At 43.1% G+C, this 21,342-nt stretch overlaps 18 non-coding genes across 18 annotated transcripts; all 18 read right to left on the reverse strand.

Moving 5' to 3' along the window:
- Nucleotides 1–2,587: 2,587 nt before the first annotated feature.
- On the reverse strand, nt 2,588–2,669 carry TRNAS-GCU. The gene has a single exon. It is a non-coding gene; the product is annotated as a tRNA-Ser (tRNA).
- A 586-nt stretch (nt 2,670–3,255) lies between these two features.
- On the reverse strand, nt 3,256–3,329 carry TRNAT-AGU. The gene has a single exon. It is a non-coding gene; the product is annotated as a tRNA-Thr (tRNA).
- Nucleotides 3,330–4,177: 848 nt separating this feature from the next.
- Nucleotides 4,178–4,259, reverse strand: TRNAS-GCU. The gene has a single exon. It is a non-coding gene; the product is annotated as a tRNA-Ser (tRNA).
- A 583-nt stretch (nt 4,260–4,842) lies between these two features.
- On the reverse strand, nt 4,843–4,916 carry TRNAT-AGU. The gene has a single exon. It is a non-coding gene; the product is annotated as a tRNA-Thr (tRNA).
- An 847-nt stretch (nt 4,917–5,763) lies between these two features.
- On the reverse strand, nt 5,764–5,845 carry TRNAS-GCU. The gene has a single exon. It is a non-coding gene; the product is annotated as a tRNA-Ser (tRNA).
- A 586-nt stretch (nt 5,846–6,431) lies between these two features.
- TRNAT-AGU lies at nt 6,432–6,505 on the reverse strand. The gene has a single exon. It is a non-coding gene; the product is annotated as a tRNA-Thr (tRNA).
- An 852-nt stretch (nt 6,506–7,357) lies between these two features.
- On the reverse strand, nt 7,358–7,439 carry TRNAS-GCU. The gene has a single exon. It is a non-coding gene; the product is annotated as a tRNA-Ser (tRNA).
- Nucleotides 7,440–8,025: 586 nt separating this feature from the next.
- On the reverse strand, nt 8,026–8,100 carry TRNAT-AGU. Its single transcript has one exon. It is a non-coding gene; the product is annotated as a tRNA-Thr (tRNA).
- Nucleotides 8,101–8,952: 852 nt separating this feature from the next.
- Nucleotides 8,953–9,034, reverse strand: TRNAS-GCU. The gene has a single exon. It is a non-coding gene; the product is annotated as a tRNA-Ser (tRNA).
- Nucleotides 9,035–10,546: 1,512 nt separating this feature from the next.
- TRNAS-GCU lies at nt 10,547–10,629 on the reverse strand. Its single transcript has one exon. It is a non-coding gene; the product is annotated as a tRNA-Ser (tRNA).
- Nucleotides 10,630–11,210: 581 nt separating this feature from the next.
- TRNAT-AGU lies at nt 11,211–11,284 on the reverse strand. Its single transcript has one exon. It is a non-coding gene; the product is annotated as a tRNA-Thr (tRNA).
- An 853-nt stretch (nt 11,285–12,137) lies between these two features.
- Nucleotides 12,138–12,220, reverse strand: TRNAS-GCU. The gene has a single exon. It is a non-coding gene; the product is annotated as a tRNA-Ser (tRNA).
- A 588-nt stretch (nt 12,221–12,808) lies between these two features.
- Nucleotides 12,809–12,882, reverse strand: TRNAT-AGU. Its single transcript has one exon. It is a non-coding gene; the product is annotated as a tRNA-Thr (tRNA).
- Nucleotides 12,883–13,739: 857 nt separating this feature from the next.
- Nucleotides 13,740–13,821, reverse strand: TRNAS-GCU. Its single transcript has one exon. It is a non-coding gene; the product is annotated as a tRNA-Ser (tRNA).
- Nucleotides 13,822–14,405: 584 nt separating this feature from the next.
- On the reverse strand, nt 14,406–14,479 carry TRNAT-AGU. The gene has a single exon. It is a non-coding gene; the product is annotated as a tRNA-Thr (tRNA).
- Nucleotides 14,480–15,337: 858 nt separating this feature from the next.
- On the reverse strand, nt 15,338–15,419 carry TRNAS-GCU. Its single transcript has one exon. It is a non-coding gene; the product is annotated as a tRNA-Ser (tRNA).
- A 586-nt stretch (nt 15,420–16,005) lies between these two features.
- Nucleotides 16,006–16,078, reverse strand: TRNAT-AGU. The gene has a single exon. It is a non-coding gene; the product is annotated as a tRNA-Thr (tRNA).
- Nucleotides 16,079–18,937: 2,859 nt separating this feature from the next.
- TRNAT-AGU lies at nt 18,938–19,012 on the reverse strand. Its single transcript has one exon. It is a non-coding gene; the product is annotated as a tRNA-Thr (tRNA).
- Nucleotides 19,013–21,342: the final 2,330 nt, after the last annotated feature.

A 21,342-nucleotide genomic window follows, 5' to 3' on the forward strand; every position in this document is an offset into this window, starting at 1 on the left:
TTATCCCATTAGACATCGAAGTCTGTCCAATTGTTCTCTTATGGCAGCAGTCTTCCACGTCTAACCTCCACTTGCTTGTGATTTTTTTTATTTTCTCTTCTAGAAAAACATTCATATCGAATCTGTCTTTTATCTTGATGATTTTTGTAGCGCACTTGTGGCCCCCGTTTGCATTCAATTTCTCCGAGGTCCATTTCTTTCTGTCGTATTTTGCCAATCCTCATTCCTCTGAAGCACCATTTTTCAACCGTTCTTCAATTACCTCCACTACTACTGGGTATTTATTTCTGTTTTTCTTTAATTTCTTGCAACTGGAAATGAGGCGCTTGTGCAGTAAATTATGATATCACCCAGTTGCATGATGCATCAAGGAAATGTGAACATAGACTTTCCCTAAATGGTAAGAAAAACATAGAGATTTCAGAATGCAAAGCAGGGAAGATAAGATATACCGTATTTTCACGCAAATAACACGCACCCGTATAAAACGCGCACACGTGTATAGCGCGCAGAAATCACGATGATAAGCACAAAAACTTTGGTATAACGCGCTCACGATTATACCGCGCATGCTGCCCGACTCTCCGTTCACCCCCCCTGACTTCCGTGCACTGCCCCGCCTCTCCGTGCGCTGTCCCGACTCTCCGTTCACCCCCCCTGACTTCCGTGCACTGCCCCGCCTCTCCGTGCGCTGTCCCGACTCTCCGTTCACCCCCCCTGACTTCCGTGCACTGCCCCGCCTCTCCGTGCGCTGTCCCGACTCTCCGTTCACCCCCCCCCTGACTTCCATGCACTGCCCTGACTTTCCGTGCGCTGTCCCGACTCTCCCTTCACCCCCCTGACTTCCGTGCACTGCCCCGCCTCTCCGTGCGCTGTCCCGCCTCTCCGTTCACCCCCCCCCCCGATGTCCGATTCATCTCCCCCCCCCCCGGCAGGACCATTCGCACCCCCACCCCGAAGGACCGCCGACTCCCCGACAATATCGGGCCAGGAGGGAGCCCAAACCCTCCTGGCCACGGCGACCCCCTAACCCCACCCCGCACTACATTACGGGCAGGAGGGATCCCAGGCCCTCCTGCCCTCGACGCAAACCCCCCTCCCCCCCAACGACCGTCCCCCCCCCCAAGAACCTCCGACCGCCCCCCCAGCCGACCCGCGACCCCCCTGGCGACCCCCACGACGCCCCCACCCCCCCTTCCCCGTACCTTTGGTAGTTGGGCCAGAAGGGAGCCCAAACCCTCCTGGCCACGGCGACCCCCTAACCCCACCCCGCACTACATTACGGGCAGGAGGGATCCCAGGCCCTCCTGCCCTCGACGCAAACCCCCCTCCCCCCCAACGACCGTCCCCCCCCCAAGAACCTCCGACCGCCCCCCCAGCCGACCCGCGACCCCCCTGGCCGACCCCCACGCCCCCCCCACCCCCCTTCCCCGTACCTTTGGAAGTTGGCCGGACAGACGGGAGCCAAACCCGCCTGTCCGGCAGGCAACCAACGAAGGAATGAGGCCGGATTGGCCCATCCGTCCTAAAGCTCCGCCTACTGGTGGGGCCTAAGGCGCGTGGGCCAATCAGAATAGGCCCTGGAGCCTTAGGTCCCACCTGGGGGCGCGGCCTGAGGCACATGGGCCCAACCCGACCATGTGCCTCAGGCCGCGCCCCCAGGTGGGACCTAAGGCTCCAGGGCCTATTCTGATTGGCCCACGCGCCTTAGGCCCCACCAGTAGGCGGAGCTTTAGGACGGATGGGCCAATCCGGCCTCATTCCTTCGTTGGCTGCCTGCCGGACAGGCGGGTTTGGCTCCCGTCTGTCCGGCCAACTTCCAAAGGTACGGGGAAGGGGGGTGGGGGGGTCGTGGGGGTCGGCCAGGGGGGTCGCGGGTCGGCTGGGGGGGCGGTCGGAGGTTCTTGGGGGGGGGACGGTCGTTGGGGGGAGGGGGGTTTGCGTCGAGGGCAGGAGGGCCTGGGATCCCTCCTGCCCGTAATGTAGTGCGGGGTGGGGTTAGAGGGTCGCCGTGGCCAGGAGGGTTTGGGCTCCCTTCTGGCCCGATATTGTCGGGAAGTCGGCGGTCCTTCGGGGTGGGGGTGCGAGTGGTCCTGCCGGGGGGGGGGGGGGTGTATCGGACGTCGGGGAGTCGGCCGGGCAAGAGGGCTTGGGCTCCCTCTTGCTCCGATCGTGGATGCGGGTGCGGGTGGGAGCGCGTGCGAGTGGTCGTTCGGGGTGGGGTGCGAGTGGTCCTGCTGGGGGGGTGAGTCGGGCGGGGTGGGAACTATGTTTTAAAACTTTCGTATACCGCGCTCACGCATATAACGCGCGAGGGGTATGCGCGGTAGGTAAAAATGCGTATAACGCGCGCGTTATATGCGTGAAAATACGGTACATGACTCTGCAATTGCACATTCCTTCTCAATAAAGCATAAAGTTGCAAAAGATGCGTTTATGTACAGAATCCTACCTCTGCTGATTGAAAGCAAAACCTGGCCTAGGCAGTCAGACCACAGCTGTATCTTCTTCATGGCATGGTAATGGTGGAAAGAACAGAAATAAGCTGTTTTGTTACGGAAAGGCCTAGGTAAAACCAAAACCTTAACGACAAGGATGGGGTTTGAACCCATGCATGCAGAGCACAATGGATTAGCAGTCCATCGCCTTAACCACTCGGCCACCTTATCTTGTAAATCTAATTGACAAAACTTTCCCAAGTATTTCAAATCTTTTTTTTTTTCTTCCCTCAAACTCTTCCAATCTTCACGTTATGGGAAGTTTTTTTTTTGTTTGTTTTAACTTCCACAGAAGAATCACTCATTTATGAAAAAGAGTTTTGCTGCTACCGTTGTATCAAATTCTCCTCTAAGATTGGATGTAGAAAAGTTGTCATTCTCCATCAATCACTTCAGCGCTATCCTTCTTCTGTTTGAAGCATTGTTTCTATCGATTAGAGCCTATCCTAAATTCAGGTCCCTTCTATAGCGGTCACATCTCACTCGTATGCCTCTGTTTGGCAGGACTAGGAGGGCACGCTTGTGAGAGTGACACTACCTAAACTCAAGCTTTATCAATAATGAATTCTCCGGAGAGAAAAGAGTACACATGTTGGGTGTCGGTATTTTATAAAGAATCATTCTTTGGAGATTTAATTAAAGTGAATGTTCCAAAGACAACACTCTTCTCTGTTTTTCCATACTTGATTTATAAATTTGAACAGCTGTGTACTACTCACGGAACATTTGAAAAGGGGACTTTGAGGTGGGAGAAATGAGGCACCACTGGGAGTTGAACCCAGGATCTCCTGTTTACTAGACAGGTGCTTTAACCAACTAAGCCATGGTGCCATGCACCCACTAGATAGGTCTATGTTATGAGCCTACAGTGAACTATAGACAGAAACTATGACATGGTGACCTTTCCGGTCACGTAGCCTGGGCAGTTTGTTCAACTGGTTTTCTTTCCTCTTGCAAACTGGACTCTTTGTGGCTCATTTCTATACTTCATATCTTTCTTTTCATGGCGTGGTTTGAGATTATCCCATGAGACATCTAAGCCTGTCCAATTGTTCTCTTATGGCAGCAGTCTTCCACGTCTGACCTCCACTTGCTTGTGATTTTTTTTTTTTCTCTTCCAGAAGAACATTCATATCGAATCTGTCATTTATCTTGATGATTTTTGTAGCGCACTTGTGGCCCCCGTTTGCATTCAATTTCTCCGAGGTCCATTTCTTTCTGTCGTATTTTGCCAATCCTCATTCCTCTGAAGCACCATTTTTCAACCGTTCTTCAATTACCTCCTCTACTACTGGGTATTTATTTCTGTTTTTCTTTAATTTCTTGCAACTGGAAATGAGGCACTTGTGCAGTAAATTATGATATCACCCAGTTGCATGATGCATCAAGGAAATGTGAACATAGACTTTCCCTAAATGGTAAGAAAAACATGGAGATTTCAGAATGCAAAGCAGGAAGATAAGATATACATGACTCTGCAATTGCACATTCCTTCTCAATAAAGCATAAGGTTGCAAAAGATGCGTTTATGTACAGAATCCTACCTCTGCTGATTGAAAGCAAAACCTGGCCTAGGCAGTCAGACCACAGCTGTATCTTCTTCATGGCATCGTAACGGTGGAAAGAACAGAAATAAGCTGTTTTGTTACGGAAAGGCCTAGGTAAAACCAAAACCATAACGACAAGGATGGGATTTGAACCCATGCATGCAGAGCACAATGGATTAGCAGTCCATCACCTTAACCACTCGGCCACCTTGTCTTGTAAATCTAAGTGACAAAACTTTCCCAAGTATTTCAAATCTTTTTTTTTTCTTCCTCAAACTCTTCCAATCTTCACGTTATGGGTAAGTTTTTTAGTTTTTTTTAAACTTCCTCAGAAGATCACTTATTTATGAAAAAGAGTTTTTCTGCTACCGTTGTATCAAATTCTCCTCTAAGATTGGATGTAGAAAAGTTATCATTCTCCATCAATCACTTCAGCGCTATCCTTCTTCTGTTTGAAGCATTGTTTCTATCGATTAGAGCCTATCCTAAATTCAGGTCCCTTCTATAGCGGTCACATCTCACTCGTATGCCTCTGTTTGGCTGGACTAGGAGGGCACGCTTGTGAGAGTGACACTACCTAAACTCAAGCTTTATCAATAATGAATTCTCCGGAGAGAAAAGAGTACACATGTTGGGTGTCGGTATTTTATAAAGAATCATTCTTTGGAGATTTAATTAAAGTGAATGTTTCCAAAGCCAACACTCTTCTCTGTTTTTCCATACTTGATTTATAAACTTGAACAGCTGTGTACTACTAACGGAACATTTGAAAATGGGACTTTGAAGTGGAAGAAATGAGGCACCACTGGGAGTTGAACCCAGGATCTCTTGTTTACTAGACAGGTGCTTTAACCAACTAAGCCATGGTGCCATGCACCCACTAGCTGTGTCTATGTTATGAGCCTACAGTGAACTATAGACAGAAACTATGACATTGTGACCTTTCCGGTCAAATAGCCTGGGCAGTTTGTTCAACTGGTTTTCTTTCCTCTTGCAAACTGGACTCTTTGTGGCTCATTTCTATACTTCATATCTTTCTTTTCATGGCGTGGTTTGAGATTATCCCATTAGACATCTAAGTCTGTCCAATTGTTCTCTTATGGTAGCTGTCTTCCACGTCTGACCTCCACTTGCTTGTGATTTTTTTTTTTTTCTCTTCCAGAAGAACATTCATATCGAATCTGTCTTTTATCTTGATGATTTTTGTAGCGCACTTGTGGCCCCCGTTTGCATTCAATTTCTCTGAGGTCCTTTTCCTTCGGTCGTATTTTGCGAATCCTCATTCCTCTGAAGCACCATTTTTCAACCGTTCTTCAATTACCTCCTCTACTACTGGGTATTTATTTCTGTCTTTAATTTCTTGCAGCAGGGAATGAGGCGCTTGTGCAGTAAATGATGATATTACCCAGTTGCGTGCAACATCCAGGAAATGTGAACATAGACTTACCATAAATGGTAAGAAAAACATGGAAATTTCAGAATGCAAAGCAGGGAAGATAAGATATACATGACTCTGCAATTGCACATTCCTTCTCAATAAAGCATAAGGTTGCAAAAGATGCGTTTAATGTACAGAATCCTACCTCTGCTGATTGAAAGCAAAACCTGGACTAGGCAGTCAGACCACAGCTGTATCTTCTTCATGGCATGGTAATGGTGGAAAGAACAGAAATAAGCTGTTTTGTTACGGAAAGGCCTAGGAAAAACCAAAACCTTAACGACAAGGATGGGATTTGAACCCATGCATGCAGAGCACAATGGATTAGCAGTCCAACGCCTTAACCGCTCGGCCACCTTGTCTTGTTAGGCTAAGTGACAAAACTTTCCCAAGTATTTCTAATCTTATTTTTTTTCTTCCCTCAAATTCTTCCAATCTTCACGTTATGGGAAGTTTTTTGTTTGTTTGTTTTAACTTCCACAGAAGAATCACTCATTTATGAAAAAGAGTTTTGCTGCTACCGTTGTATCAAATTCTCCTCTAAGATTGGATGTAGAAAAGTTGTCATTCTCCATCAATCACTTCAGCGCTATCCTTCTTCTATTTGAAGCATTGTTTCTATCGAATAGAGCCTATCCTAAATTCAGGTTCCTTCTATAGCGGTCACATCTCACTCGTATGCCTCTGTTTGGCTGGACTAGGAGGGCACGCTTGTGAGAGTGACACTACCTAAACTCAAGCTTTATCAATAATGAATTCTCCGGAGAGAAAAGAGTACACATATTGGGTGTCGGTATTTTATAAAGAATCATTCTTTTTAGATTTATTAAAGTGAATGTTTCCAAAGCCAACACTCTTCTCTGTTTTTCCATACTTGATTTATAAACTTGAACTGCTGTGTACTACTAACAGAACATTTGAAAATGGGACTTTGAGGTGGAAGAAATGAGACACCACTGGGAGTTGAACCCAGGATCTCCTGTTTACTAGACAGGTGCTTTAACCAACTAAGCCATGGTGCCATGCACCCACTAGATATGTCTATGTTATGAGCTTACAGTGAACTATAGACAGAAACTATGACATGGTGACCTTTCCGGTCACGCAGCCTGGGCAGTTTGTTCAACTGGTTTTCTTTCCTCTTGCAAACTGGACTCTTTGTGGCTCATTTCTATACTTCATATTTTTCTTTTCATGGCGTGGTTTGAGATTATCCCATGATACATCTAAGTCTGTCCAATTGTTCTCTTATGGCAGCAGTCTTCCACGTCTGACCTCCACTTGCTTGTGACTTTTTTTTTATCTCTTCCAGAAGAACATTCATATCGAATCTGTCTTTTTATCTTGACGATTTTTGTAGCGCACTTGTGGCCCCCGTTTGCATTCAATTTCTCCGAGGTCCTTTTCCTTTTGTCGTATTTTGCCAATCCTCATTCCTCTTAAGCACCATTTTTCAACTGTTCTTCAATTACCTCCTCTACTACTGGGTATTTATTTCTGTCTTTCTTTAATTTCTTGCAGCAGGGAGTGAGGCGCTTGTGCAGTAAATGATGATATTACCCAGTTGCGTGCAGCATCCAGGAAATGTGAACATAGACTTACCATAAATGGTAAGAAAAAACATGGAGATTTCAGAATGCAAAACAGGGAAGATAAGATATACATGACTCTGCAATTGCACATTCCTTCTCAATAAAGCATAAGGTTGCAAAAGATGCGTTTAATGTACAGAATCCTACCTCTGCTGATTGAAAGCAAAACCTGGACTAGGCAGTCAGACCACAGCTGTATCTTCTTCATGGCATGGTAATGGTGGAAAGAACAGAAATAAGCTGTTTTGTTACGGAAAGGCCTAGGAAAAACCAAAACCTTAACGACAAGGATGGGATTTGAACCCATGCATGCAGAGCACAATGGATTAGCAGTCCAACGCCTTAACCACTCGGCCACCTTGTCTTGTTAGGCTAAGTGACAAAACTTTCCCAAGTATTTCTAATCTTATTTTTTTTCTTCCCTCAAATTCTTCCAATCTTCACGTTATGGGAAGTTTTTGTTTGTTTGTTTTAACTTCCACAGAAGAATCACTCATTTATGAAAAAGAGTTTTGCTGCTACCGTTGTATCAAATTCTCCTCTAAGATTGGATGTAGAAAAGTTGTCATTCTCCATCAATCACTTCAGCGCTATCCTTCTTCTATTTGAAGCATTGTTTCTATCGAATAGAGCCTATCCTAAATTCAGGTTCCTTCTATAGCGGTCACATCTCACTCGTATGCCTCTGTTTGGCTGGACTAGGAGGGCACGCTTGTGAGAGTGACACTACCTAAACTCAAGCTTTATCAATAATGAATTCTCCGGAGAGAAAAGAGTACACATATTGGGTGTCGGTATTTTATAAAGAATCATTCTTTTAGATTTATTAAAGTGAATGTTTCCAAAGCCAACACTCTTCTCTGTTTTTCCATACTTGATTTATAAACTTGAACATGCTGTGTACTACTAACAGAACATTTGAAAATGGGACTTTGAGGTGGAAGAAATGAGGACACCACTGGGAGTTGAACCCAGGGATCTCCTGTTTACTAGACAGGTGCTTTAACCAACTAAGCCATGGTGCCATGCACCCACTAGATATGTCTATGTTATGAGCTTACAGTGAACTATAGACAGAAACTATGACATGGTGACCTTTCCGGTCACGCAGCCTGGGCAGTTTGTTCAACTGGTTTTCTTTCCTCTTGCAAACTGGACTCTTTGTGGCTCATTTCTATACTTCATATCTTTCTTTTCATGGCGTGGTTTGAGATTATCCCATGATACATCTAAGTCCTGTCCAATTGTTCTCTTATGGCAGCAGTCTTCCACGTCTGACCTCCACTTGCTTGTGACTTTTTTTTTTATCTCTTCCAGAAGAACATTCATATCGAATCTGTCTTTTTATCTTGACGATTTTTGTAGCGCACTTGTGGCCCCCGTTTGCATTCAATTTCTCCGAGGTCCTTTTCCTTTTGTCGTATTTTGCCAATCCTCATTCCCCTTAAGCACCATTTTTCAACTGTTCTTCAATTACCTCCTCTACTACTGGGTATTTATTTCTGTCTTTCTTTAATTTCTTGCAGCAGGGAGTGAGGCGCTTGTGCAGTAAATGATGATATTACCCAGTTGCGTGCAGCATCCAGGAAATGTGAACATAGACTTACCATAAATGGTAAGAAAAACATGGAGATTTCAGAATGCAAAACAGGGAAGATAAGATATACATGACTCTGCAATTGCACATTCCTTCTCAATAAAGCATAAGGTTGCAAAAGATGCGTTTAATGTACAGAATCCTACCTCTGCTGATGAAAGCAAAACCTGGCCTAGCAGTTAGACCACAGGCTGTATCTTCTTCATGGCATGGTAATGGTGGAAAGAACAGAAATAAGCTGTTTTGTTACGGAAAGGCCTAGGTAAAACCAAAACCTTAACGACAAGGATGGGATTTGAACCCATGCATGCAGAGCACAATGGATTAGCAGTCCATCGCCTTAACCACTCGGCCACCTTGTCTTGTTAGTTTAAGTGACAAAACTTTCCCAAGTATTTCTAAATCTTATTTTTTTTCTTCCCTCAAATTCTTCCAATCTTCACGTTATGGGAAGTTTTTTTTGTTTGTTTTAAACTTCCACAGAAGATCACTCATTTATGAAAAAGAGTTTTGCTGCTACCGTTGTATCAAATTCTCCTCTAAGATTGGATGTAGAAAAGTTGTCATTCTCCATCAATCACTTCAGCGCTATCCTTCTTCTATTTGAAGCATTGTTTCTATCGATTAGAGCCTATCCTAAATTCAGGTCCCTTCTATAGTCGGTCACATCTCACTCGTATGCCTCTGTTTGGCTGGACTAGGAGGGCACGCTTGTGAGAGTGACACTACCTAAACTCAAGCTTTATCAATAATGAATTCTCCGGAGAGAAAAGAGTACACATGTTGGGTGTCGGTATTTTATATAGAATCATTCTTTGGAGATTTAATTAAAGTGAATGTTTCCAAAGCCAACACTCTTCTCTGTTTTTCCATACTTGATTTATAAACTTGAACAGCTGTGTACTACTAACGGAACATTTGAAAATGGGGACTTTGAAGTGGAAGAAATGAGGCACCACTGGAAGTTAGAACCCAGGATCTCTTGTTTACTAGACAGGTGCTTTAACCAACTAAGCCATGGTGCCATGCACCCACTAGCTGTGTCTATGTTATGAGCCTACAGTGAACTATAGACAGAAACTATGACATTGTGACCTTTCCGGTCAAATAGCCTGGGCAGTTTGTTCAACTGGTTTTCTTTCCTCTTGCAAACTGGACTCTTTGTGGCTCATTTCTATACTTCATATCTTTCTTTTCATGGCGTGGTTTGAGATTATCCCATTAGACATCTAAGTCTGTCCAATTGTTCTCTTATGGTAGCTGTCTTCCACGTCTGACCTCCACTTGCTTGTGATTTTTTTTTTTTCTCTTCCAGAAGAACATTCATATCGAATCTGTCTTTTATCTTGATGATTTTTGTAGCGCACTTGTGGCCCCCGTTTGCATTCAATTTCTCTGAGGTCCTTTTCCTTCGGTCGTATTTTGCGAAGCCTCATTCCTCTGAAGCACCATTTTTTCAACCGTTCTTCAATTACCTCCTCTACTACTGGGTATTTATTTCTGTCTTTAATTTCTTGCAGCAGGGAATGAGGCGCTTGTGCAGTAAATGATGATATACCCAGTTGCGTGCAACATCCAGGAAATGTGAACATAGACTTTACCATAAATGGTAAAGAAAAACATGGAAATTTCAGAATGCAAAGCAGGGAAGATAAGATATACATGACTCTGCAATTGCACATTCCTTCTCAATAAAGCATAAGGTTGCAAAAGATGCGTTTAATGTACAGAATCCTACCTCTGCTGATTGAAAGCAAAACCTGGACTAGGCAGTCAGACCACAGCTGTATCTTCTTCATGGCATGGTAATGGTGGAAAGAACAGAAATAAGCTGTTTTGTTACGGAAAGGCCTAGGTAAAAACCAAAACCTTAACGACAAGGATGGGATTTGAACCCATGCATGCAGAGCACAATGGATTAGCAGTCCATACGCCTTAACCACTCGGCCACCTTGTCTTGTTAAGCTAAGTGACAAAACTTTCCCAAGTATTTCTAATCTTATTTTTTTCTTCCCTCAAATTCTTCCAATCTTCACGTTATGGGAAGTTTTTGTTTGTTTTTTAACTTCCACAGAAGAATCACTCATTTATGAAAAAGAGTTTTGCTGCTACCGTTGTATCAAATTCTCCTCTAAGATTGGATGTAGAAAAGTTGTCATTCTCCATCAATCACTTCAGCGCTATCCTTCTTCTATTTGAAGCATTGTTTCTATCGAATAGAGCCTATCCTAAATTCAGGTTCCTTCTATAGCGGTCACATCTCACTCGTATGCCTCTGTTTGGCTGGACTAGGAGGGCACGCTTGTGAGAGTGACACTACCTAAACTCAAGCTTTATCAATAATGAATTCTCCGGAGAGAAAAGAGTACACATATTGGGTGTCGGTATTTTATAAAGAATCATTCTTTTTAGATTTATTAAAGTGAATGTTTCCAAAGCCAACACATCTCTCTGTTTTTCCATACTTGATTTATAAACTTGAACTGCTGTGTACTACTAACAGAACATTGAAAATGGGACTTTGAGGTGGAAGAAATGAGACACCACTGGGAGTTGAACCCAGGATCTCCTGTTTACTAGACAGGTGCTTTACCCAACTAAGCCATGGTGCCATGCACCCACTAGATATGTCTATGTTATGAGCTTACAGTGAACTATAGACAGAAACTATGACATGGTGACCTTTCCGGTCACGCAGCCTGGGCAGTTTGTTCAACTGGTTTTCTTTCCTCTTGCAAACTGGACTCTTTGTGGCTCATTTCTATACTTCATATCTTTCTTTTCATGGCGTGGTTTGAGATTATCCCATGATACATCTAAGTCTGTCCAATTGTTCTCTTATGGCAGCAGTCTTCCACGTCTGACCTCCACTTGCTTGTGACTTTTTTTTTATCTCTTCCAGAAGAACATTCATATCGAATCTGTCTTTTTATCTTGACGATTTTTGTAGCGCACTTGTGGCCCCCGTTTGCATTCAATTTCTCTCGAGGTCCTTTTCCTTTTGTCGTATTTTGCCAATCCTCATTCCTCTTAAGCACCATTTTTCAACTGTTCTTCAATTACCTCCTCTACTACTGGGTATTTATTTCTGTCTTTCTTTAATTTCTTGCAGCAGGGAGTGAGGCGCTTGTGCAGTAAATGATGATATTACCCAGTTGCGTGCAGCATCCAGGAAATGTGAACATAGACTTACCATAAATGGTAAGAAAAACATGGAGATTTCAGAATGCAAAAGCAGGGAAGATAAGATATACATGACTCTGCAATTGCACATTCCTTCTCAATAAAGCATAAGGTTGCAAAAGATGCGTTTAATGTACAGAATCCTACCTCTGCTGATTGAAAGCAAAACCTGGACTAGGCAGTCAGACCACAGCTGTATCTTCTTCATGGCATGGTAATGGTGGAAAGAACAGAAATAAGCTGTTTTGTTACGGAAAGGCCTAGGAAAAACCAAAACCTTAACGACAAAGGATGGGATTTGAACCCATGCATGCAGAGCACAATGGATTAGCAGTCCAACGCCTTAACCACTCGGCCACCTTGTCTTGTTAGGCTAAGTGACAAAACTTTCCCAAGTATTTCTAATCTTATTTTTTTTCTTCCCTCAAATTCTTCCAATCTTCACGTTATGGGAAGTTTTTGTTTGTTTGTTTTAACTTCCACAGAAGAATCACTCATTTATGAAAAAGAGTTTTGCTGCTACCGTTGTATCAAATTCTTCTCTAAGATTGGATGTAGAAAAGTTGTCATTCTCCATCAATCACTTCAGCGCTATCCTTCTTCTATTTGAAGCATTGTTTCTATCGATTAGAGCCTATCCTAAATTCAGGTCCCTTCTATAGCGGTCACATCTCACTCTTATGCCTCTGTTTGGCTGGACTAGGAGGGGCACGCTTGTGAGAGTGACACTACCTAAACTCAAGCTTTATCAATAATGAATTCTCCGGAGAGAAAAGAGTACACATGTTGGGTGTCGGTATTTTATAAAGAATCATTCTTTGGAGATTTAATTAAAGTGAATGTTTCCAAAGACAACACTCTTCTCTGTTTTTCCATACTTGATTTATAAACTTTGAACTGCTGTGTACTACTCACAGAACATTTGAAAAGGGGACTTTGAGGTGGGAGAAATGAGGCACCACTGGGAGTTGAACCCAGGATCTCCTGTTTACTAGACAGGTGCTTTAACCAACTAAGCCATGGTGCCATGCACCCACTAGATAGGTCTATGTTATGAGCCTACAGTGAACTATAGACAGAAACTATGACATGGTGACCTTTCCGGTCACGGCAGCCTGGGCAGTTTGTTCAACTGGTTTTCTTTCCTCTTGCAAACTGGACTCTTTGTGGCTCATTTCTATACTTCATATCTTTCTTTCATGGCGTGGTTTGAGATTATCCCATTAGACATCGAAGTCTGTCCAATTGTTCTCTTATGGCAGCAGTCTTCCACGTCTAACCTCCACTTGCTTGTGACTTTTTTTTATTTCTCTTCTAGAAGAAACATTCATATCGAATCTGTCTTTTTATCTTGATGATTTTTGTAGCGCACTTGTGGCCCCCGTTTGCATTCAATTTCTCCGAGGTCCATTTCTTTCTGTCGTATTTTGCCAATCCTCATTCCTCTGAAGCACCATTTTTCAACCTGTTCTTCAATTACCTCCTACTACTACTGGGTATTTATTTCTGTTCTTTCTTTAATTTCTTGCAGACAGGAAGTGAGGCGCTTGTGCAGTAAATTATGATATACCCAGTTGCAGTGCATGCATCAAGGAAATGTGAACATAGACTTCCCATAAATGGTAAGAAAAACATAGAGATTTCAGAATGCAAAGCAGGGAAGATAAGATATACATGACTCTGCAATTGCACATTCCTTCTCAATAAAGCATAAGGTTGCAAAAGATGCGTTTAATGTACAGAATCCTACCTCTGCTGATTGAAAGCAAAACCTGGACTAGGCAGTCAGACCACAGCTGTATCTTCTTCATGGCATGGTAATGGTGGAAAGAACAGAAATAAGCTGTTTGTTACGGAAAGGCCTAGGAAAAACCAAAACCTTAACGACAAGGATGGGATTTGAACCCATGCATGCAGAGCACAATGGATTAGCAGTCCAACGCCTTAACCACTCGGCCACCTTGTTCTTGTTAGGCTAAGTGACAAAACTTTCCCAAGTATTTCTAATCTTATTATTTTTCTTCCTCAAATTCTTCCAATCTTCACGTTATGGGAAGTTTTTGTTTGTTTGTTTTAACTTCCACAGAAGAATCACTCATTATGAAAAAGAGTTTTGCTGCTACCGTTGTATCAAATTCTCCTCTAAGATTGGATGTAGAAAAGTTGTCATTCTCCATCAATCACTTCAGCGCTATCCTTCTTCTATTTGAAGCATTGTTTCTATCGAATAGAGCCTATCCTAAATTCAGGTTCCTTCTATAGCGGTCACATCTCACTCGTATGCCTCTGTTTGGCTGGACTAGGAGGGCACGCTTGTGAGAGTGACACTACCTAAACTCAAGCTTTATCAATAATGAATTCTCTGGAGAGAAAAGAGTACACATGTTGGGTGTCGGTATTTTATAAAGAATCATTCTTTTTAGATTTATTAAAGTGAATGTTTCCAAAGCCAACACTCTTCTCTGTTTTTCCATACTTGATTTATAAACTTGAACTGCTGTGTACTACTAACAGAACATTTGAAAATGGGACTTTGAGGTGGAAGAAATGAGGCACCACTGGGAGTTGAACCCAGGATCTCCTGTTTACTAGACAGGTGCTTTAACCAACTAAGCCATGGTGCCATGCACCCACTAGATATGTCTATGTTATGAGCTTACAGTGAACTATAGACAGAAACTATGACATGGTGACCTTTCCGGTCACGCAGCCTGGGCAGTTTGTTCAACTGGTTTTCTTTCCTCTTGCAAACTGGACTCTTTGTGGCTCATTTCTATACTTCATATCTTTCTTTTCATGGCGTGGTTTGAGATTATCCCATGATACATCTAAGTCTGTCCAATTGTTCTCTTATGGCAGCAGTCTTCCACGTCTGACCTCCACTTGCTTGTGACTTTTTTTTATTCTCTTCCAGAAGAACATTCATATCGAATCTGTCTTTTTATCTTGACGATTTTTGTAGCGCACTTGTGGCCCCCGTTTGCATTCAATTTCTCCTGAGGTCCATTTCCTTTCTGTCGTATTTTGCCAATCCTCATTCCTCTTAAGCACCATTTTTCAACCTGTTCTTCAATTACCTCTCTACTACTGGGTATTTATTTCTGTCTTTCTTTAATTTCTTGCAAGCAGGGAGTGAGGCGCTTGTGCAGTAAATGATGATATCACCCAGTTGCAGTGCATGCATCAGGAAATGTGAACATAGACTTTACCATAAATGGTAAGAAAAACATGGAGATTTCAGAATGCAAAAGCAGGGAAGATAAGATATACATGACTCTGCAATTGCACATTCCTTCTCAATAAAGCATAAAGTTGCAAAAGATGCGTTTATGTACAGAATCCTACCTCTGCTGATTGAAAGCAAAACCTGGCCTAGGCAGTCAGACCACAGCTGTATCTTCTTCATGGCATGGTAATGGTGGAGAAAGAACAGAAATAAGCTGTTTTGTTACGGAAAGGCCTAGGTAAAACCAAAACCTTAACGACAAGGATGGGGTTTGAACCCATGCATGCAGAGCACAATGGATTAGCAGTCCATCGCCTTAACCACTCGGCCACCTTATCTTGTAAATCTAATTGACAAAACTTTCCCAGTATTTCAAATCTTTTTTTTTTTCTTCCCTCAAACTCTTCCAATCTTCACGTTATGGAAGTTTTTTTTTTGTTTGTTTTAACTTCCACAGAAGAATCACTCATTTATGAAAAAGAGTTTTGCTGCTACCGTTGTATCAAATTCTCCTCTAAGATTGGATGTAGAAAAGTTGTCATTCTCCATCAATCACTTCAGCGCTATCCTTCTTCTGTTTGAAGCATTGTTTCTATTCGATTAGAGCCTATCCTAAATTCAGGTCCCTTCTATAGCGGTCACATCTCACTCGTATGCCTCTGTTTGGCTGGACTAGGAGGGCACGCTTGTGAGAGTGACACTACCTAAACTCAAGCTTTATACAATAATGAATTCTCCGGAGAGAAAAGAGTACACATGTTGGGTGTCGGTATTTTATAAAGAATCATACTTTGGAGATTTAATTAAAGTGAAATGTTCCAAAGACAACACTCTTCTCTGTTTTTCCATACTTGATTATAAATTTGAACAGCTGTGTACTACTCACGGAACATTTGAAAAGGGGACTTTGAGGTGGGAGAAATGAGTCACCACTGGGAGTTGAACCAGGATCTCCTGTTTACTAGACAGGTGCTTTAACCAACTAAGCCATGGTGGCCATGCACCCACTAGATAGGTCTATGTTATGAGCCTACAGTGAACTATAGACAGAAACTAGGACATGGTGACCTTTCCGGTCACGTAGCCTGGGCAGTTTGGTTCAACTGGTTTCTTTCCCTCTTGCAAAACTGGACTCTTTGTGGCTCATTTCTATACTTCATATCTTTCTTTTCATGGCGTGGTTGAGATTATCCCATGAGACATCGAAGTCTGTCCAATTGTTCTCTTATGGCAGCAGTCTTCCACGTCTGACCTTCCACTTGCTTGTGATTTTTTTTATTTTCTCTTCTAGAAGAACATTCATATCGAATCTGTCTTTTATCTTGATGATTTGAACCCATGCATTCAGAGCACAATGGATTAGCAGTCCAACGCCTTAACCACTCGGCCACCTTGTCTTGTTAGGCTAAGTGACAAAACTTTCCCAAGTATTTCTAATCTTATTTTTTTTCTTCCCTCAAATTCTTCCAATCTTCACGTTATGGGAAGTTTTTGTTTGTTTGTTTTAACTTCCACAGAAGAATCACTCATTTATGAAAAAGAGTTTTGCTGCTACCGTTGTATCAAATTCTCCTCTAAGATTGGATGTAGAAAAGTTGTCATTCTCCATCAATCACTTCAGCGCTATCCTTCTTCTATTTGAAGCATTGTTTCTATCGAATAGAGCCTATCCTAAATTCAGGTTCCTTCTATAGCGGTCACATCTCACTCGTATGCCTCTGTTTGGCTGGACTAGGAGGGCACGCTTGTGAGAGTGACACTACCTAAACTCAAGCTTTATCAATAATGAATTCTCCGGAGAGAAAAGAGTACACATATTGGGTGTCGGTATTTTATAAAGAATCATTCTTTGGAGATTTATTAAAGTGAATGTTTCCAAAGCCAACACTCTTCTCTGTTTTTCCATACTTGATTTATAAACTTGAACTGCTGTGTACTACTAACAGAACATTTGAAAATGGGACTTTGAGGTGGAAGAAATGAGGCACCACTGGGAGCAGTGTTCCCTCTAAGCGGGCGGGTGTTGTGAGCAAACTTTTTTCACTGTGAGCTAAAAATATCGGGCGCCAGCAAGTTATGAGCCAAATAAATATGTTGTCAAGGCATCAGGCCAGCTTAAGTTCCAGGCCAGTTATGGAACTGAATTTAAGATTTGTAGGTTCATGGGGACATACTCTAGTCCGTATAGTGTAACAGGAAAATTTACAAAGGGAAACTCTCTAAGGCATAAAGAACACATGGGATTTGCTTATGAAACTGATATGTATTCTCAGCCACATAAACTTCAGCCCTGTCTCTTTTCGGCCAGGTGATATTAACTATTCTATTTCAAGCATGAGTAGGTTTCATTGCAGATGGAAGGGCTATTTTACTAATCATTTAACCTGTCTTAACTGTTTAGATACAAGGATCCAATGCTGGTAGAGCTATCCTCCCTATTTAACCCGATTAGTATCTGGCCCCAAACTGTTGTCAAGTACCAGCCAGACTCCACTGAAGAACACAGTATACATAGGCAGCGGAACGCTTTTTTGTTTGGGAGGCCCAAAAGCTGCACCTTAGACCCCTACCCCAGACCTGTCCAAGCTCCTCCCTTGACCTCACCCCCATAATAATAGCACTAATTGTATACACCATTTCTTCCATTCATTTTTCATAGACATACAATATAATCTTATTAATAATACACAATGGTAATCACAAAATTAAACTACACAAAGTGCACTCTTTTTTTCTCCCCACCACTGCACAGCATTTCTTCCTCTCTACTCCACCCCCCATGTGCAATGTCTTCCTCTCTCTCTCTCATTCCTTCCCTTGCTGCAAAGGGAGTGGGGAAAGCTTGTCACCCCTTTCCCTCACCCCTCCATTATCTTACTATTTTCTTCCCCCTTTATTTATCTCCTTCCATCCAGTATGTGTTCTTTCCCCACTTCCATTCAGCATCTGCTCTCCCCTCTCAACTGACATCCATCTGCCTTCTGCTCTCTCTCCCTTCTTCTCACTTCCATCATCTGTCCCCTTCTCCCTCTCATCTCCTCCATTCCATCATCTGCTCCTTCTCTCTCCCCCCCTCCAACTTCCATTATCTGCCCCCTTCCCCTTACCTTTGCGGGTCACTTTCTTTCCCCTGAGGTGGCTCATGTCAGAGGGGAAGCTTTGGCCGAGCAGAACCGCTTGCAAGGAACAGTGGAACTTACTTGATTGATGTCGATGCTGGGGCCCGTTGCCGTTTGAAGAAGAAAAAAAAAAAAGGTGGAAAAAAGGGACCTGCAAAGGCGAGAGGAAGGGAAACCTTCAGGACAGCTGCTCTTTGCCCTCCTTCAGTGGGCCAAGAATCCAGACCAGCAGCGGCAGCTCTGTATATTTTTAACTTCGGCACAGAGCTGCCCCTAATCAATAGTTTAGCGCGGTTTCATGAAGCAGCTTCGGGGCCTTTGCTAGGCCGGCCCACATCGCATCATCGAAGCGGGCCGGCATAGCAAAGGCCCCGAAGCTGCCTCATGAAACCGCGCTAAACTATTGATTAGGGGCAGCTCTGTGCCGAAGTTAAAAATATACAGAGCTGCCGCTGCTGGTCTGGAGGTGCGGAGACAAGGCAGGAGGCAAACGCGGTGGAAGGCAGGAGTCCCGGCGAAGGCAGGAGTCCAGGCACCGCGACTGCAACAGGAAGTTGCAAGTCAGCTGACGCCGGCCTTTCGTTGCGGCAGGGACCGAATCCTTCGCGGACCGGCAAGATTTTTTTGCGGACCGGCGGTTGAAGAACTGTGCTCTACACTGTGTGCGCTGTGACGATAAACTTGTGCGCTGCGAGGTAATATTTTGTGCGCCAACGCACGCCAGCGCAGCTTAGCGGGAACACTGACTGGGAGTTGAACCCAGGATCTCCTGTTTACTAGACAGGTGCTTTAACCAACTAAGCCATGGTGCCATGTACCCACTAGATATTACATTACATTACATTACATTACATTACATTAGGGGTTTCTATTCCGCCATTACCTTGCGGTTCAAGGCGGATTACAAAAGGTTAATTTAAAAAGGACAGAATTACAATGATTATCTAGAGAGGTAAGTTGTAGATCTTAAGAGCATTTAGAGGTCGTGTTGTTATTGCTGTTTCAGGAATTTCTTGAAAAGTGTGGTTTTTATTTCTTTTCTGAATGTCTTATAGTCTGGGGTGGTCATCAGAAGGTTGGAGATCTGGTTGTCCAGTCTTGCGGCTTGAGTGGCTAGGAGGCCGTCGTGTAGTTTTGTTCTTTTTACTTCTTTGATTGGGGGGGGTATGAATGGGGAGTGCGTTTTTCTGTGTCTGGTACTGGGTGCTTGGATGAGGCGATTGTTCAGGTATGATGGGCTGTCTCCGTGTAGGGTTTTAAATAATATGCAGTAGTATTTGAAATGGATTCTTTCTTGGATTGGGAGCCAGTGTGAGTTGATGAAGGCTTCAGTGATGTGGTCATGTTTTTTCAATGAGAAGATGAGTCTCAAAGCTGTATTTTGGATTGTTTGGAGTTGTTTTATCGTAGTTGCAGGACATGGAAGGAAGAGTATGTTACAGTAGTCCAATATACCTAGTATTAGTGATTGTACTATAAGTTGGAATTGTGTTCTTTCAAAGAATTTTCGGACTTGTCTCAGGTTTCTCATGATTGCGAAAGATTTTTGAATTGTTTTGTTTATTTGCGGTTGCATTGTGCAGCATCTGTCTATGGTCATGCCTAGTAGTTTTATGGTGGTTTGGATGGGATATTTGGTTGCGTTTATGTCTAGGTTGGTTGTGGTTTGGATCTTGTCATTTTCTAGGAGGATGAATTTGGTTTTGTCTTGGTTGAGTTTAAGTTTGTGATTTTTCATCCAGGTTGTGACTGCTTCAAGTGTTTGGTGAAGTTTGTCTGTCATGGTAGGTTTAGAATGGTCATATGGGACGAGGATGGTGATGTCATCCGCATAACTATAGGAGGTTATGCCTAGATTGTCCAGATGCGTTCCTAGAGAAGCAGTGTAGAGATTGAAGAGGGTGGGGGATAGTGGAGATCCTTGTGGTACGCCGCAGGGGTTTGACCAGGATTCTGACTTTTCTTTGTTTGATTTTACACTGTAGGTTCTGAGTTTTAGGAATCCTTCAAACCAGGAGTATACTTTATCTGAGATGCCTATTGCATCTAAGATCTGTAGAAGGATGTTGTGGTCTACTAGGTCGAATGCCGCCGATAGGTCCAGTTGTATGAGTAGCATTTTTTTCCCTGTACTAAGTTGTTGTCTGACGGTATCCATAAGGGAGCCTAGTAGTGTCTCTGTGCTGAAGTTTGTTCTGAAGCCTGATTGCATGGGGTGGAGTAGGTTATGGTCCTCTATGTAATTGGTGAGTAGTTTGGCTACTAGGCCTTCTATAATTTTGACATATAGCGGAATTGAGGCTATAGGTCTGAAGTTAGATGGGAGGTTTTGTGGTGCTTTTGGGTCTTTTTGGATTGGGGTGATGACAATTTCGCTGAGGTCAGCAGGGAATGTGCCTTCTGTGAGCGTGAATTGGATCCATTGTAGAGTTATGGTGCGGAATTTTACACTAGAGGTGGTAAGGAGATATGAGGGGCAATGGTTGAGGTCACAGGAGGCATGGCTGTATTTTTTGTAGCATTTGTTGAACTCTGACCATTGTATGTTAGGGAATTGAGTCCAAATTCTGTCTGCTGCGATTGCCTCTTTTCCTGTAGGGTGGATTGTGATTGGATTTTGATGGGATGGGTTAAGGATGAGTGTGGCTCTGGTGTTGGTGATTTTGTTCTTGAAGTGTTCTGCTAAGAGGGTGGGTGATGGTGGAGGTGTGTTCGAGGAGGTAGTGTATGGTTTGGTGTCTGTTAATTCTTTCAGGATTTGGAATATTTTTTTGGAATCTTGGGTTTCCGTGCCTATGAGATTAGTATAGTAGCTTTTCCTCTTATCTTTTAGTAGATTTTTGTATTGTTTGTTGATTTTTTCCCAATCGGTTTTTGTTTGATCTTGGTTCTTTTTCCTCCATTTTCTTTCTATGATATGTCTATGTTATGAGCTTACAGTGAACTATAGACAGAAACTATGACATGGTGACCTTTCCGGTCACGCAGCCTGGGCAGTTTGTTCAACTGGTTTTCTTTCCTCTTGCAAACTGGACTCTTTGTGGCTCATTTCTATACTTCATATCTTTCTTTTCATGGCGTGGTTTGAGATTATCCCATGATACATCTAAGTCTGTCCAATTGTTCTCTTATGGCAGCAGTC

This window comes from Geotrypetes seraphini, chromosome 11, assembly GCF_902459505.1.
Source record: "Geotrypetes seraphini chromosome 11, aGeoSer1.1, whole genome shotgun sequence".
NCBI classification, from domain to species: Eukaryota; Metazoa; Chordata; class Amphibia; order Gymnophiona; family Dermophiidae; genus Geotrypetes; species Geotrypetes seraphini.